Here is a 19,013-nt window from a genome sequence, read left to right as displayed (position 1 = left end):
TTTTTGAATACCTCGATCCGTGCGCCACCTAGCGGCGATTTTTTTCATATGTCGCTTTCTATTCATGTATGTATTATGTGTTCCAAATATGAGCCAAATGGATCACAAATACGATTTTTATGAATATATCGATCCTTGCGCCACCTAGCGGCGATTTTTTTCATACCGCGCTTTCTATTCATGTATGTGTTCCAAATATGAACCGAATCGGACAAATACGATTTTTTGAAATATTCCGATCCATGCGCCACCTACCGGAGTTTTTTCTACTCAGCGTGCTTTGCACACAGAGTATATTAATTTTGATTGGATAACGGTTGGTTGTACAGGTATAAAGGAAACCAGATATATATAGACTTCCATATATCAAAATTATCAGTATCGAAAAAAAATTTGATTGAGCTATGTCCTTCCGTCCGTCCTTTAGCACGGTAACTTGAGTCAATATTAAGATAACTTCACTAAATTTGTTATACAAGCTATCTGGGCCCAGAATAGATTGGTATTGAAAATTAGCGAAATCGGATGATAACTACGCCCACTTTTTATACATATATAAAATTTTGGAAAACACAAAAAACCTGATAATTTAGTAAATAATAAAGCTAGAATGTTGAAATTTGGCATGTGGACTGATATTGAGACTCGTTGCACCGCCCACTTGTGATAAAATCAATTTTACAAATATTATTAATCATAAATCAAAAATCGTTAAACCTATCGTAACAAAATTCAGCAGAGAGGTTGCCTTTACTATAAGGTATGCTTTGAAGAAAAATTATTGAAATCGGTTAAGGACCACGCCTGCTTTTATATAAAAGATTTTTAAAAGGGTCGTGAACAAATAAAATAAGCTATATATTTGCAAAAAAGAGCTTTATATCAATGGTATTTCATTTCCCAAGTGGATTTATAACAATAAATAGGAAAAACTTCAAATTTATGACCAAGCAATTTTCTATGTTTCGGGAGCCATAACGGATCGTAATGAATTTCTGTACACATATTTTTCTTATAGCAGAAAATATTTCTAGTAAAAATGGACGGGATCGGTTAAAGACCACGGCAACTTAGATATAAAACAAGTTTAAAAGGGTCGTAGGCTAGAATAATAACCAATAACTTAGCAAAAAAAAGTTTGGAATCAACGATATTTCACTTATGAAGTTTTATTGTAAGAGGAAATGTGGAGACTTTTTTTTTAAACGGGCGGTGCCACGTGTTATGTAGAAAAGTAATTTATCTGAAATGAAATGTACAATTGAAGCTCACTCTGAATATATAATGTTCGGTTACACCCGAACTTAGGCACCTTTACTTGTTTCTTATTATTATTGCATTGTCATCGCGTGCTGAGCTATATTCCAAGTTTCAAGCTTGTAGCTTATCGGGAAGTTACTTAAATTTCAAATACAAAATTCGTGCCGGTCAGCCAGCCAGCCAGCCAATCAAGTCAAGCTAAATAAAACCGTTTAAAAAACCGCGAGTCCCTGTTTTATTGCATAAATCAATGTGTCCTTGTGTTAAGCGATCATATTTACCCTTTCCGTTTTTACTGCCGTTGTTGCCGCACTTTTTCAGAAATGTTTATAAGTTTCGCTTTTATTCACTCTTAAAATAAATAAATTTTTTATAGCCGGCCTTTCAAAAATGCAATTTTACCGTAAAAGCGGTGTATATGTGAATGCAATCATTTGTGTATGTAACTGCGCTCGTAATATATAGTTTTTTGTTGTTGTTTGACGCTTTTAAGTGGAGGGATTTTTGTTTGTTTTATAGTTGCGTATGCATCCTTTGCTTGGTTTGGTATCTTATACTTTACATAAGCATCTACTTTAAATATGCATATATGTTTTTAATGTTGGGAATAGTGTGAACCTCCGATCTCCAGATAAAATGGCACATTGAATGTAGTTGCATTGATTTTTATTTTTTTTTTAATTTATTGTATTGGTGATTAGTTTAATATTTTATATTTACTATTTATGCTTCTTCTTAAATATTGTTGGCTCGTATTTTATAGTAAAATTAACTGCTATATGAACCTTGCTCGGACACACGCTCACCTAGAAAAGAAATTGATGATTTTTTTGTTTTTAAATTTAAACTATTTTCGTAAATATATTCTTGACTTACTTGTTGTAAGTTTTTAACTGTCCGTGTGTCCTTAGATTGTTGAAGATTACTTCTTGCAAGATTAGCACAACTTCATGTTCAGTGTTGAAATTTTAATTATTGTGCTATAAAACGAACTCACGACCTCAGCTAAACAGTGCAATGGAAACCATAACGCTAATATATATAGTTCATCACAGATTTCTGCAATTGCAAAGAAAGAAAATAACATTTAATACGCTTATACAAAATGTATACAAAAAACTACTTCAACTATTCGCAAATAAAACTATAAAATGTAAGGAAATATAGGAGCGGTGTACTTCAGACAACATAAAATGTTGTTCAGAAATGGTAAAATGTACTTCGGAATAATTATGTGTAATTTAGAAACGATAAATTGAACTTCATAATAGTCAAATGTACTTCAGAAGTCGTAAAAAGTACTTAAGGGATAGTCAAGTGTACTTCAGAAAACTTAATATGCATTTCAAGAATAGTCAATTTCAATTCAGAGATCGTAAGTTGTACTTCAGTATAATAAATTATCTTTCAGAAGCCGTAAACTTCCACTTCAGAATAGTCAATTGAACTTCAGTTGCACTTCAAAAGTCTCATGCTGTACTTCAGAATCATAAAATGCAATTCGGTGAACGCAACCAATTATTTTATGAACAGTACATTAATTGCAAACACATGTTTGCGGTTTCTGAAGTACAACTTGCCTTTTCTGAAGTATAATTGATTATTCTGAAAAATATTTTACATTTTCTGAAATACCATTGTTTGTTCTGAAATAATTTTTACTCTTTCTGAAGTACTCATGTGCTATTCTGAAGTACATTTTACAGCTTTTGATATACAATATTTATTTAGCCTAGCTTATATCTATTTATCCTGAAATTAATTTTACGATTTCTGAAGTACAACTGACTATGCTGAAGTACAATTTACGTATTCTCAAGTACACCTGAAAAAGGTGTAGTCGAGTAGCAAACTTTGCATTGATTGAAATTCGACTGGTTCGTATTCGATTTTAACATAGCATGCAATCGACTAACTGTCATTATTCGAATATTAACGGCATTGTGTACAAAGGAAATGTGATATCTTATTCGTCAAACTGGCTGGCAGAATGTTCAAGATGGCTCCTTTTTTTTTAGCGGTTTGGCAGCAACTTGACAGGATGGGCGCATACGGCCGGATATCCTCAGCGAGTAATAGAAAGAGATGCATATGTATATGTATGCAGAACTACACTGTAGCGTAATGTGAGATTAATGTACGTGATCGCGTTGATATGAGCGATATCACCCAGCAACTTGCCTTGGGTTCATTACCTACATATAAATTATAAACTCTGAGCATATACACAATTTGTATGCATGCAAGTGTACAAAGAGATGTATACACTGCTGTTTTGTTGGAAATAAAGAGCTAGAGGTATAATAGCAAACATTATCGTAATTAATGTAAGTTAAATATCGATAAATATTCCGTTGCTGATGTAAAATATTAATAATATTTTTGTGTTTGTTTTTTTCATCATATGTTTTACTAAAATAAATCAGACTCCCTGAGCAAGGTGTATAAAAAGCATCAAAACGCGTAGCAAAATATAAAAAAAAAACTGTTATTTTTTGTCTTATTTATAGCGACCGTAAAGCTTCCAAAGGAAAAGTCAACTACAATAAAATAAAAAAATGAAATTTTCAAAAAATTTTATAAAATAAAAACCTCAATATAAAATCGCGGACACATGTGTAACCCTCGATAACAAGCCGATAAGTAACCAATAAGGTTAGGTTAGGTTGAACTGGCCGGTCCATGAGGACCTCACATAGACTGATTGAGTCCGTAGTGTTACCAGAAGTTTGTTTTAACGACCAAATTGAAAAACCCTATCAAAACCCAGGACCTATGTTATAAAATAACTCCGTCCTCTTGGCAAATACTAGAAGCTTCCTAGGACTTAAGCCACTTGCTGCTTCTAGATTTGACAGCTGTATCACTCCTAATAGCTGGAGTCTTAGCCTAGCAAGTGCAGGGCACGAGCACAGAACGTGCTCGATCGTTTCCTCCTCCGACCCGCACTTTCTACACCTGTTATCACTGTCCAAGACTAATTTAAAGGCATGTGACGCCAGAAGGCAGTGTCCAGCAGAATACCCGTCATGAGTCTACACTCCTCTCTTTTTAATGATAGAAGCACATAATCTTCGACACTTTACAGCCCCGCGCTTGAACCCACGCCTTTTCCGCTTGGTCGATCATGTGCACCTCTCGCCTTCGCTTAATCTCGCCCAGTCTAATTGGGACGTAGTTCGTCCGCTTTTTCATTCCCATCTATTCGCATATGCCCTGGGACCCAATATAGATGTATGCTTCTCCCTGTCCCGATTCTCTCCAGAGACTGCTTACACTCTAACACGCATTTAGATGCTGTGCTATGCGAGTTTATTGCCCTAGTTGCTGATTGACTGTCAATATAAAAGCTAACGCGGTTGCAGCTTAACGTATTCTCTTCCAGGGTTTCTACTGCTTTGGTTACGGCTAATATTTCCGCTCGGAAAACGCTACAGTAATCCTAAAGCCTGTAGGATCTGCTTATTTCCGGATCAGCACAGTATACCGCAGACCCTACTCCTTCCCCTACTTTGGAACCATCTGTGTACACATGTATCGCCTCGTCCGCCATTTGCGCCAACCGTCCACCTCTATTGTGACCTTAAGATCTCCCTCGAAGCGCAGATAGGGAATCAGGTAGTCTGTTCGTCTTGCTTACAATCGCTGTAAAAACCCTATAAGAAAGAGAGGGCGATAAGCCCCACGTACACCCCAGCATTCCTTTACATGCATAGAGTGCCGTTGAGGCCTTCTTGACCCTCTCCTCCACGTTGAGCTTTCCTGACAGCTTACTGTCTAGGATGAATCCTAGATATTTTGTGCAAGGTTTCTCCTGTAAGGTCACCCCTCCTAACTTAGGCCTGGTCCAATTTGGGACCTTGTACCTCTTTGTACACAAGACAATATCCGTCTTCTCCGCATTGACTTTCAACCCGACATTAGATGCCCAGGTATGAATATCCCGAAGCGCTCGATCCATCAAAGAACTAATCGTTGGAAGGCACTTTTACTTATGACAATTGCAACGTCATCTGCGTAGGCCGTAAGTTTTACGGGTCCCTCATCGAATCGCCTGAGCAGTTGGTTGACGACCAGCGTCCACAGCAGGGGTGATGGCACCCCTCCCTGCGTCGTGCCCCTGTCCACTGATTTCGTGGCCTCGTACAATCCCCATTGTGATGTAATCTTACTGCAATTTAACATGCAGCCGATCCATCTGATTAAGGCAGGATGTACTTTAATGTAATTAAGACCATCCATAATCGCCCATTTTGCAACATTATTGAAAGCCCGGCAATGTCCAAGAAGACTCTTAGAGCATACTCCTTATATTCCAGAGATTTCTCTATGCTTTTTACCACCCTATGCAATGTGGTGTCTACCGACTTGCCTTTGGTGTACGCATGCTGTGTTGTGGAGAGCTTCTTTTCATCCACGTTGGACTTTATCATGTACCGACAAGCCGCAATGAGAAGGTTATCAGTATAAGAACATTTGATGATTTACGTTTAATAGTTAACTAGCTAATTTTAGCTCTTCTCTTAATTTTTATATTTACTATTAAAGATGTTCTCAGATGTTCTACCTAATAATAACCCAATCGTCGCTAGCAATAATGTTTTGAATAACTCGCCCTCAACTGATTCTTACTAATTATTAAAAATATACGTAGTCTTAGAGACAATTTCGATGTATTCGTTGGTAATATAGAAGCGTTAGGTATAGAACCAGATATTATATTTTTGTCTGAAATATGGATTTTTTCGTATGAAGTAGGAGATTATAAAATCCCCCATTACAACTTTTGTACAAATACCAATGACAGCTATAGTGCAGGAGGTGTTGGAGCTTTTGTACGCGATACTTGTGACTGCTCTTCATTTAGTAATAGCTTACAAAGTGCAGATACGTTACAGCTTTCCATTAATATCAAAGGCGAACTATTCGTTTTCTTGGGGGTATACAGACTTCAGTCTGTACCTATCTCGTTATTCCGGTATTTGTTTAACCGGCTTTAGGTCCAATTTTTAGTATTAAAAACACCAAAAATTGTTTCTTCTTTAGTTTACCAATATATTTCGGTTACACACGGTAATCGTCGTCAGGGCTTTGAAATTATTTTACACGTCTTCGCTGTTTAACGTGGAGTTAGTCACAAAGGGTTTCATTATCTCGTTTTCCTTGAAGAATATTCCTCTTTAGTGGTAAATGCGAAATCGGTTATTTTTTTTATTCTTGGTGACATCAATTTGGATATTTTGCATCGTTTCAGTATTACTGACGAATATTTGGCTTTAATGGCGGTAAATGGTTTGGAATCCTACATAAATAAACCAACACGAACAAGTTCAGGCACTTGCATTGACCACGCGCTTTGTCGTTTCAATTCGCTTCCTAATAGAAATTGTACAAGTCTTAATATGGACTTGCAAGTAACCGATCACACGATGACTGGTATACAGCTAACTGGTATTACGTCAGGCAAACTAAGTATCAACCGCGCTCGTAAATCAATTTCTAAGGTAAACTTTACGATGCTGAATAACAAGCTTCTTCTTGAAAATTGGTCATACGTGTACGCGGAAAGTAACGTATCGGCAGCTTATGCTATATTTTTAAACACTTTAAAAGTGCACGTCAATAACTGCACTCTTAATGTGAGTCAGCGTAAACAAGTTCTGCGACTTAAACCTTGGATTACCCGAGATCTATTAAAGAAAATAAAGTTCAAAAATAAGTGAGGCAAAAAATGTGCTAAGCATCCCAATTGTAGGAAGCTTCGTACACGCTACAAAAAAATTAGCAATCAGTCCAATAAAGCCATACGCACTAAGCGCGATACCTTTTTTAAAAACAAGTTTAACTCAGCTTTGGGCAATACCAGAAAAGAATGGGGCGTCATCAACAGTTTCCTAAACCGCGACAGTGTAGGGAGCCACGAGCCAGTTACCTTACGTGCTGAGAGTCAGCTAACTACAGACCCAGAAGAAGTTGCTAACAAATTTAATACATACTTTACCTCGATTGGTTATTCAAGTTCAACCCTTTGTGATTGTCAAATTGTAGCCAATCTACCCTTATGTCAAGGTGCAACTAACAGTTTCTTTTTTAACCCCATATCCAGCTTCGAAATCGAAATTGACCATCTCTAGCTCTTGCGGCGATGACAGTATTTCAAAGTTTATTAAAAAAAATATCGCTCAATATAGTAGATATACTGAAACATTTATTCAATAAAGGTGTAACCTAGGGAGTTTTTCCTGATGATCTGAAATGTGCCATTGTAATCCCGATCTTCAAAAAATGGGATAAGAGGGACGCACGTAACTACAGGCCCATATCTCTTCTCCCATCGATTTCCAAAGTATTTGAAAAGGCGGTTAAAAATAGAGTTGTGAACTTTCTAGATAAATCGGACTTTTTCTGCCCCATGCAGTTCGGATTTCGATCAAGAGTTTCAACAGAGGATACTCTGCTAGATTTCTGCTCAAAGGTGTACAAAGCTCTAGATAGTAAAAGTAAATGTGCTGGTTTATTTGTCGACATAACAAAACTTTTGATATTGTCACGGATATTAGCATCCCTAAGCTATACCATCACTAAGGCGATGCTAAGCGATGTTCACGTCAATAATCAAATCATGTATACACATATATAACGAAAGATGTCACACACAGATGCATTTACTTATACGCCTATGTATGCGCGAGAGATTGTAAACTACAAACTCACATACATCTGAGAGACGCTGAAAAGTAGAAAATTGTAAACAAGTAGAAACTATATGAGAACTATAAACACTCGAAATAGTTGGTAAGTTCTGGAAATAGAAGAGCCTAGATGTATGCAGCGTAAACTATAAAAGCGGCACAAGCGAGTAAAATGTAATTCAGTTTTGATTTGAGTTGTCAAGCAGTTGCGATTAAGACGATATCTAGCGAGCAATAGCAGTATTCAAGGTTGTGAAGAAGATCAGTGATACCATCTACCGCATACAAAGCATTGAGAAACCACGGAGTAGAAGAGTGGTACATTTGGCGATGCTAGCAGCGTTTAGATCGAAAGATTTGTCTGATCGGGACGATCAGACTTAGGTGGAGGGCAGTGTCACGGATATTAGCATCCCTAAGCTATACCATCACTAAGGCGATGCTAAGCGATGTTCACGTCAATAATCAAATCATGTATACACATATATAAGGCAGCCGAAAGATGTCACACACAGATGCATTTACTTATACGCCTATGTATGCGCGAGAGACTGTAAACTACAAACTCACATACATCTGAGAGACGCTGAAAAGTAGAAAATTGTAAACAAGTAGAAACTATATGAGAACTATAAAAACTCGAAATAGTTGGTAAGTTCTGGAAATAGAAGAGCCTAGATGTATGCAGCGTAAACTATAAAGCGGCACAAGCGAGTAAAATGTAATTCAGTTTTGATTTGAGTTGTCAAGCAGTTGCGATTAAGACGATATCTAGCGAGCAATAGCAGTATTATTTTGAATAGTAGAGTTTCATTGAGCTATCAATCAGCGTGGTTATTAAGCAAGCTATTCGTTGCACAGTTTGAGTGTATTGTGAAGTACTTTAATAAAGGCCATTTTGCATTATTACAAATTGGAGTTATTTATTCAACAGTTTAGTGATTCGAACTTAGCAGAGGAATGCAAATAAGAGGATTTGCAAGTAAATTCGTTACAATATGGTAGACAGGAATATACTTCTGGACAAAATCCATCGTGCAGGTTTTCGTGGTCTTATGTACAAATGGTTTACATCCTATCTTTCTAATAGAATACAAAAAGTTAAAGTGGGTAGTTACTACAGTAGCCTGGAGGACGTTAACCTGGGCGTACCCCAAGGCTCTGTCCTTGGACCGGTACTGTTCCTGATTTATATTAATTCAATTTTTTCAATTCCATTGAAGGGCAAAACGACTGCCTTTGCAGATGATCTTGCCATTGCGTATAGTACAACGAGCTACTTCGAGATAATATGTAATATTAGCCACGATGTACATATGCTAAGGACTTGGTTTGCTTTACACAAGCTACTTGTTACTAATAAAACGAAGTTTACGTTTTTTTTATTTTTGATGTATTTTAGCCATGCCCCCAAAGAATTTGAGGCTTGTGATCTTTTTTTTTCATTCAGCAGAATACGCACGTTTTAACATGCATCATATGGCGTGCACTTTGAATGCCACGAAAAGTTCATTCGCAACCAACGTTAAATGCAGTGATAACTGCTTCAGGATTGATGTTGTTGAAAATTTCAAATACCTAGGTATTATAATCGATAATCATTTAAATTGGTCTGCACACATTCAGAAGCTAAAACATTACTTTCTGTACACTACCCGTCACTTCTATCGTCTCAAAAAGTGTTGCACTATGTCCACTATAAAAGCTGTTTACTATGGTCTAGTCCAATCGAAACTTCAATATGGGATTACCTGCTGGGGTGGCGCCTCGGCTAGTAAGTTGTCACCCGTTGTAACACTCCAAGACGTATATGTGGCGCAAACTATAGGTTTCACGCTATGATATCTTTTAGGAGACTAGATATACTACCATGTCGTCATCTATATTTATTTTAAGTCCTAAAAACTTTCTTTATTAGATCGGGGTACTTAGAAAGTTATCCTTCTGAAGTCTACAACCTTAGGAGCAATCTGCTTCCATCGGTACGAATTCCGCATGCTAGGACATCTCATCTCATATACGTCGTGCTAAATGTTCAACTCCTCCCTGCTTCTGTACAAGTTATAAGAAATCATTCAGGTTCGATTCGAGCTCAAGGCCAGAACAATAAATTTTCTACTTACTATTCCAAAAACAAAATACAATTTTTCAAATTTAGAAAAATTACAAAATAACAATAATTATCATTAGAAAAAATTATTGTTCTGGCCTTGAGCTCGAATCGAACCTGAATCATTTATCAATAGGCCGATAAAAACAAAAACAATTGTTATAAGAAATCTTAACCTATTTCAAAGGAAAATAAAAATGTATCTGATTAGTTTTAGCCACTACGATCTAGAAGCCTTGCTGAGGACGTTATTGTAAACCATATCTAATTTCTGTATCTATATCAACTGTTTCTCTATCGGAACCTTAACTAATTATCAATTGTTTCGCTATCGTAACCTCAACTAATTATCTGAATTATTCTGAATTTATTCTATAATATTATTAAAAACTACACACCCCACACAGAAAAAGAATTTTACTATGTGAACTGGCATTTAATATTACTTTAAAATTTAATATAAAAAATGCCATGTACTTTTCTTATGCTATATGAGCCCTTGATTTTGAAAGTGGTCTAAGTCATATTTTCCTTGTTTCGAGATAATTAGAGTTTTGCGTTATAAAGGATTGAAAAATATTTTTGCACTATGGAAAATGATTTTTCGACAGTAAAGTAGTGCCAACAAACAAGAATTTATTATGGTTGTGAAATTTATTACCATTTTTAACTGGAAATGTGCTTTTGAAAGGTTGGAAATGACTTAGACCACTTTCAAAATTAACAGAATGACTTTATAAATGACTTATACCAAGGAAACATTTTAATTAGTAATTAACATTTTATTCAAACTCATTTCATTATAACAAAGTAAATTATTTATTATGACATATTTAGGGAAGTGAAGTGTTTGTGAAAAATTGGTGGGATATAGGGTAGTAAATCCATCATATCTTTATGTTTTTCTTTTGTTATTGGTCTAATAGTTGTGTATAATGGAGGCAAATCAATATTTGCATATATTCTAGGTCTTCCTTTTTTAGGTGAGAGGTCTAATATTTTGAATTCGGAATTGTCATCCAAGGAAGTTTTATAAAACATCTTATATGGAGATTTTTTTAGAAATCTGATCCATTGAATTTTAAGCCAAGACACAGCTTCTCCATTGTTGTTTTTCTTTCTATTATTCGTTGAATCTTTAAGTTTTTTTGTCGAAATAAAATTTCTCTGAGCCATTTGTACCACCAAAAATGGGTTTTTCTTTTTACATACTTCTAGTAAACTATAATAATGCTCAGGTATGTATAAATAATTTTATTTTTTTAATTTTAGTTTCTATTAAACCAAAATCCCGATCATTTGGCAAAAAAGAATGGCCGGATACCATAAATTTATGATCAACAGTTTCAACATTATTATCAGATGACTGAACAATTTTTAACCAAATTAAAGCTATGTTGATGTTACGATTTTGTCCTGTGCAGGCATCACTGTAAGCTATGACATGCTTTTGAGTGGTAATGTCCTGAATGTGCTTGAAGATGCAAGACGCAACTTCCTGTGATCCCCTTGAAGCGATTGTTTCATCCCATACATACATTTTAGCATTTTCATTGTGGAAATTATGAAACCCTAAATTGTATACCTACATGTTGCGCTTATAATAAGCTACCGAGACAGAAAGTTTTGGGTAAGAAAGTGCTTTCTGTAGATCAAATGTGAAACCGTAATATTCACTCGGGTTATCTTTTGCTCTTTGTATGTCTTCTGTCAAACTTTTTCTAGCCTGTTCGGCACTGTTAAGATGGGAATCATAAATTTCCATAAGATGCAACTTCTCGTCTTCGTTACTGGATGCTTCTATTTTTAGTTTTAGTGAATCACACTTTTGGCAAGTGTCTTTGCGAGGAGTGTGAAAATTTAAGTTGAACTCCGTATTGAAAATTTTCCTGTAAGTCCACTCCTTCACACGTGGTGTATTATTTTCATAACATTTTTCTAGATACAGCTCATACATTTTTCGAATATCTAAGTCAGCACTTAAATACTTTCGACCTGAAGTGTGATGTGATCTCGTGTAATGGCTCTCACATGCTGGAAAACTCAGAATATGTTCTCGTACCACGTTAATTTTTTCTTCATCTGTTTTTCTCGATGAACCAGTCATTTTGCCACGTAAATCCATTCCAGGGGATTTAGCATTTAAGGCACGGCTTAATCTTCCGTAAGATATTTTAAAAGTATCCAAAAAAAAAGTTCTACAAACAGAAACTTCTGACATCCGTAAATTTATATGAAACTTATAACTACATTTTCTCATGTATCCTTTGTTATTTCTGGGTCGCCTTTGCTTTATTAATAGTTTTCCAACCAAACCATGCAGAAACAAATTCTGTTTTTCGAAACTTGCTAATTTCCAAAATGCATCAAAATTAGCTTTCCTGTCTTCATATCCAATTGCATTTATACATTGTTTGGAACAAAGGCAATATTTGTTTTCGAAAAGTTTGCCACTCACAAGCTTAGACTTTTTTGTTTCATATTCCCCTCCCCTATTTCTCTTAATTTTTCTTAAATTTTGTGCATAATTATGTTGATTTCGGCTCCTCTTTCTTGATTTCATGTTAATTTCTTCCATTTGTAGGGGTTCCGAATTCACTTTTAAAGTATCAGTTGATTCATCTGAAGACGATATTACTCTTATTCGTTTCCATTTCTTGGGAGCATTACTTACACTTCTGCGCAGAATAATGTCTACAATTAACTATATATAGAACATTTTTACATTTTAAGGATTACTTAATCATACCTGAATCGTTATCTGAAGGCATTACAAAATTACTATTTATTTTCCAAAATTTCTCAACAGACTGACTTAGACCACTTTCAAAATAAACAGTTTCTATATTTTGTTTAACAACCAAAAAATTCATTCAATTTTACGAGTTAATTTTCATGGCATACCGCCAATCTCTTCAGATTATGTTATTTTATTATGGTTAGATAACAAGTAGCTGATAAACTCGATTTTTAAAAATTTTGACTTAGACCACTTTCAAAATCAAGGGCTCATATAATAATATAATGTGCTCTTTCAATATTGTAATTTATTTGAAATATGCATTTAGAAAATGTTTAATAAATAATAATAATAATAAATACCACATCTATCAGCCTCTCAAAGGTTATGAGCAGAAATGATGTTAAGCTAATGGGTCTATAGTCTTTGGGATACACGTGACCGATCTTCCCCGCCTTTGGTAGGAAAGCCACACGAGCAGTTCTCCAAGAGTGCGGTACATGATTCAGCCTTATGCACCCATCGAATATTATTTTAAGCCATTCCACGACAGCCATACTTGCAACTTGTAGCACGGCCGGGAATATACCGTCTGGGCCCGGCTATTTAAACTTAGAAAACGTTTTCACTGCACATTCTATCTTGGTATCGGTCACCAAGCCCGGCACTACTAGCTCCGTGATCGAAGTGTGAGTGATGTCTGCTGGCTCTTCTAAACCGTCTCCCGATGGGAAATGAGTGTCGAGAAGCACCTCAAGGGATTCCTCACTATTACATGACCATTCCCCGTTCTCTTATTTTATTAGTCCCTGGACTATGTTTCCCTTTGCTAGGACTTTTTTCAACCGTGCTGTTTCGCTGGAGCACTCTATGTCCGTACAGAAACTTTTCCATGAGTTTCTCTTCGCCCAGGTAATTTCACGCTTGTAGATCCACAGTAGATCCCTGTACTCGTCCCGACACGCTTCGCTTTCCGCGGTCTTTGCGAGCTGAAACATTTCTTTTACCTGGCTTCTTAGAAGATTCAGCTCATTGCTCCACCATGGCGGCTTTGCTTTTCCTCTGAATCTTCTAAGAGGGCAAGCTTTGTTATACGCAGGGTCCTTGTTAGGAATTCATTCGACTCCTCCAGCTCCTCTACATTGGCAACCTCTTTGGGATGTCCCAGTTTTGTTTCTACATGTTTCTGGAATTTAGTCCAGTTCGTTGACCTAGGGTTTCTAAAGGTTCCTCCCATCTCTACCCTCTTTAGGGGAATGCTGAAGCTGATATACGCATGGTCGGAGAAGGATGGTCTATCAAGAACCATCCAATCATACCTTGATATATCACGCTCGGGGCTCAATGTAATATCCAGAACATTGCTGGATGTTGGACCAATGTATGTAGGGACATTTTCCCTGTTGGCTATCTGCAAATTGGTTTGCAGCAGGGATGCACCTTAACGTTAAGCTAATCGTTTATCAAAAAATTTCCACAGTTTCCGTTGAAACACTTCGAAATATTATCGATAAAGAAATTATCAAGATAAATTGTATCTCGTTTTTAACCGAAACGAAAAGCTTTCGTTAGCGTTAAAAACGTTAACAGAAACGTGATACTTTATGTTTGAATTGTGCTGGCAATGCTATAGCCATGGTAAAGCCGTAAGGTGGTAACAGCGAGCGGACATACACACACAAACTCCATGTAATTTGTATGTGTAATTCGTTGTGGTAATGTCAAAAATACTCTGATAAATGTTCGTACTGTCAAAATTCATGAGAAAAGTTGCAACCAGCTTGGCTAATGCTTTCACCTTTAATGACTCCGCCACCAATCAGTTTTGCCAGCATAGTTTGAAATTAATAATCAACATAAACGATTTGATTTCGTTTTGATATGGCAGAAAACGAAACAAAATCATTTCGTTAATTTGACGTTCTTAACGTTAATAAACGAAACGAAATGACTTTGTTTCGTTTATTAACGTTAATTATCGTAACGAAATGATATCGGTTCGTTGGTTAAGCATGCCTGGTTTGCAGGATGAAACAAAATAAAGATTCGCCTCTCTCGTTCGTATCTGCTCCTCCCCACGCATTGTGGTGCGCATTTGCATCTGCGCCTATGACCAACCGCCCTTTGCACCCTTCCTCCTGTACTAGCCTTTTGCATTCCATCGGTGGAACCTCCGCAGCATGGGCCATGTAGCAGGACGCCAGGATAAATGCCTGCTTATTCTTTTGCTCAACGGCCACCGCTACGAGGTCCTCAGTGGTGTAATTAGGCAGCATATATGAATGCAGCTGTTTCTTTACCATTACTACAGCTCGCCCCCGTCCTTCCGTTTGCGCGTAGTAAACGCCAAACCCGCACGCGCTAAGTCCACAAACCTTTCCTCCCGATGAGAGCCACGGCTCCTGGATCAGCGCCACGTCAAACGAACCCTCCTCAAGGGTTAGGAGTTCGCTCGACGCCGCTTTACTAAAAAATATTTTCACCATACCTCTGCCACCCTCGTCCTGAACTATAGGAAACATTGCCCTCCTTGCTGAAGGACAACAAGGGAGGGACCTTCGTTCCCCGGTGGGTTGAAAGGCAATGAGGAGGAACTTAGTTTTTTCGGCAGCTTCACTGCGAATGCAGATTGGAATCAACAAAAGAAAACTATGCTGCAAAATAAACATTTATATCCCTTGTCTCTTCAAAATTTTCACATCACAGGACTTGATACTGATTTAATGTACATACGGCCATATTGTTCACGGCGTAGACCTTGCACATAACACAACAACTGGACAGCCACTTCGATGGCATAACGTTACTACTGTGGAACCCGAACAACTTTCAATACAAATGCATCCAAAATTGCCTACAATGCACAAAGATGCATAAAAATCCTTAAATCGCTGCAACGGAGAAAGTTGCAGGGCCGCCAAATTTCCCACTTAGAACTGCCACGAAATATCTTCTTAAGACGTCTGAGCACCGAGGCATTCCAAAAGACAATTGATTAATGTAGTTGCGCCTCCAAGGTAGATAAGAAGACATCTGCATAAGCCCTATCACGAGATCTGGTGTAGTATGATCCAGAGCAACATGAACGCAGAGTCTGCGATTTCCTTCAAACTCAGACTCCCGCCTTTGCAGACATTGCCGAAGAAGAATGCACACTTCCGTAGGATATGCGCGTTACTCTGCCCCAACTTCGATCTCTATTTATGGCCCCAGCCTGGTGTATAGCACAAATTATGTATTCATCTGTAATGTGGAACAAAAAACTGTAATAGCAACTTTTTTTGCTAAAACCATATTGAAACTGCTCGATTTCTTGGACCTCCGTTAGAGGAATTCTTAAGTGTTCTAGCCGATTAATCCAGGCGAGGGATTTGTACAACAAAAATAAGAACCATAGATGGACGGACGAGAAAAGACTACTACTATGTGTACATATGTGCGCTGCTCTCTGCATGTCATCAAAATAAAATCGGGATGTCCCACTTAACGCCAAAGAGGGGGAAAAAGGGGTCGGAAAAATTCAACTTCCACAAATTAATATTCCCCAGTTGGACTAGGTGAATCGAAACCTGCGACATCTCTAATGATGGAAGTAAGCTGAATGCTGGTATGAGCAAATTATGACCATGCATGGTTTAGCCATGTCCAAATTAAAAAAAAAACAAAAAAAAAAACAAAAAAAAAAAACAAAAAAAAAAACAAAAAAAAAAAAAAACAAAAAAAAAACAACAAAAAAACAAAAACAACAAACAAACAAAAACAACAAAAAAACAAAAACAACAAAAAAAACAACAAAAAAACAAAAACAACAATAAAAAAACAAAAACAACAAAAAACACAAAAAACTATTACCGAACTAAAAAAAATTCATACCAAATTTTCGATCTACATATTTTATTTTTATTTTTTTACGGGCATTTTTAAAAGTCAAATACGCTAAAATTTTTGTTTGTATCCTTTGGTTTGGCATTTCCACAAAGTTTGAGAGAGATTTTAAAATTTTTTTAAAAATCAAAAAATCATTACGACCGCCGAGAATAGAGAATGGTTTTACCTTCCTATATTTTTATCATGGGCTGAAGATAAAATAAAAAGTTCTGTTCCATCGAAAGCTGTATTATAAATTTCACCCAAGTCCTTACAATTTCGTCGTTATTATCCCTGTTTGACAAATTTCCAACTTCTAAGAGAAATCCAAAAAAATAATGTAATTTAGTCGTGTAAATCTTGTACGTATTTTTTTTTTTTTTTTTTGGAGACAATCGAGAACACTTTTCATGGTACAAGAAATTTCACATTCTGCGGAAAGACCAATTTTCACAAAGGGACTTCGTTTTTTCTATTGCTTCTTCACAGAGAGTGTCTCGAATTTCGGATTCACGTTTGACAGGTTTTGTTAAAGCATTTTTTAATAATTCCTATCGTAATGTTGAACATGAGAAAAAAAGATATATCGCTCATTTTCTGCAACGTCGTCATAACTCAAAAAACATAACTTTTGAGTTAATAACACATAAACATACCAAATATCATGATCTATGTTGTATAAAAAAAATCTTCGTGATCAGTTAAAAATTTACACGTGGTATAAAAATGAAAATATGCCTTTATATGCGCAACATATGGCAGTTAAAATCTTTGAATGGATCTCCTGAAAAATTGTGTTTTTTGAGTTATGACGACGTTGCAGCAAATGAGCGATATGCTTTCAGTTATTCCACAACCTGTCACAAGTGTTCCGGATATATGCATGAATTTTTTAGTATAGAAGTTTTTTTCCAGAAATCAAAAATACAAACTATTCAGGAAGTTCTGCTATGCGGACATTTGGCGCCCCCTGTGAGTAGCGCACGGTGCAAGATGCCCCCTCACTACGCCACTGCTGGGATGTGTGAGACACATACAAGTTTACTTATTATTACTTATTCGATAAATAGAATAATTTCAGATAAAGAAAGTAATGAAAAATAGATATTTAGGTTGAGACAGTGAACGTGGTTAAGTCATATTTTTTGGTAAAATTATTCAAATAAAATTCTTATGAATTTTAGTGTGAATGTATTATGTGTGAATGTACGTTGGTTTTTATTTGTAAGGAAGGAAGAACTTTGATTATTTTGGCTAAGCACCTGGTAAACTGGACATGGCTTGTCTGTTCATAAATACCTCTGTGCTTTAGTTAAAAGCAAAGATGAGTACAAAAATAATTTTATATTCCACTTGTGCTTTTTCGTGAAAGTTAACATGATTTAAAAGAATGCCACACTCGTTAAAATTAGTATCTCTGTGTAGAGATCCTACTTTTGGGCTATGTGGACTATAGAACAGCAAAGAACTCTCTTTTAAATATTTCAGAAAAACAAACGTAGTGGCAAACAGACAGATATTTGCGCTCTTATTGAAAAAAAAACTGGTTCGAAATTGCAAAACCATGGTACTATTCGATGATTTCTCAAGGTCTTCTGCAGGATTTGACTTGTCGGGTAAAAAAATAAGTTGGATAGACCACAATTTTGAGAATAGTTTTGTCGAGGGTGCTCTTAATTTTCTCCTTTTATTTATTTATTTATTAAGTAGTCTAAAAATTGTATTTATTTATTAGTCTACAAATTTAACAATATAATTACAGATTGACTGCACAGAAGTATACAAAGTGAACGAAATGTATATTATAGTATACGAGCCGGACCCGTGCGCATCTTGCGCAACCAATATAAAAGTCTCTTATCAAATATCAACAAAAATCAGCTGTTCTATCAATCAATTAAAACTTACAGCTTGCGCTGCCACCTAGCGTATGATAGCAACTGCCGGTAATGCAGTGCCAATATTCACAATAGTGTCATAGTACAAATAGATTTCTTTGTGTGCTCACAATCGTTTATTTTTAACAAATTATTTTAATAAAATATAGCTAAACAAAAGCACTACGACCAAAATTGCCCAAAGCCCGCTAATAGCCCGAATCTCCATCTTTACAACCAAAACTATATTTATAGATTTGGATTCCAAATAAGAGCGAAAAAGTGGCCCGTACATAAAAACAGCAATAAGAAATAATATATATGATGATACTATATAGGCTACGCGTAATTGGATATGGGTGAAACTTGACGTGGTAAGATCGCTACAGCTGTTGTATGATACTTTTATATTTGTAACAGGATTCCCGTCGCGTAGGTGAGATTGACAATTGGGTTTCGGAAGCACT

At 36.2% G+C, this 19,013-nt stretch overlaps 1 protein-coding gene across 7 annotated transcripts in view; it reads right to left on the bottom strand.

Moving 5' to 3' along the window:
• The window catches only part of wdb (widerborst), a 79,604-nt gene that overhangs the window by 19,786 nt on the left and 40,805 nt on the right, over window positions 1-19,013 (bottom strand). For 6 of the 7 annotated variants that reach the window (XM_067761362.1, XM_067761361.1, XM_067761359.1 and 3 more), the window contains 2 exons: window positions 2,137-2,319; window positions 1,663-2,066 (listed from right to left, as the gene is read on the bottom strand). The gene's annotated coding sequence lies outside the window, so the exon portion shown is untranslated. Of the gene's footprint in view, window positions 1-1,541; window positions 2,067-2,136; window positions 2,320-19,013 lie in introns of all 7 variants that reach the window. The other variant, XM_067761365.1, reaches the window with a different exon arrangement.

Source organism: Eurosta solidaginis, chromosome 1 (assembly GCF_040869045.1).
Source record: "Eurosta solidaginis isolate ZX-2024a chromosome 1, ASM4086904v1, whole genome shotgun sequence".
NCBI lineage: Eukaryota > Metazoa > Arthropoda > Insecta > Diptera > Tephritidae > Eurosta > Eurosta solidaginis.
The sequence above is the reverse complement of the archived record's forward strand: the minus strand, read 5'-3'. Positions and strand labels throughout refer to the sequence as shown.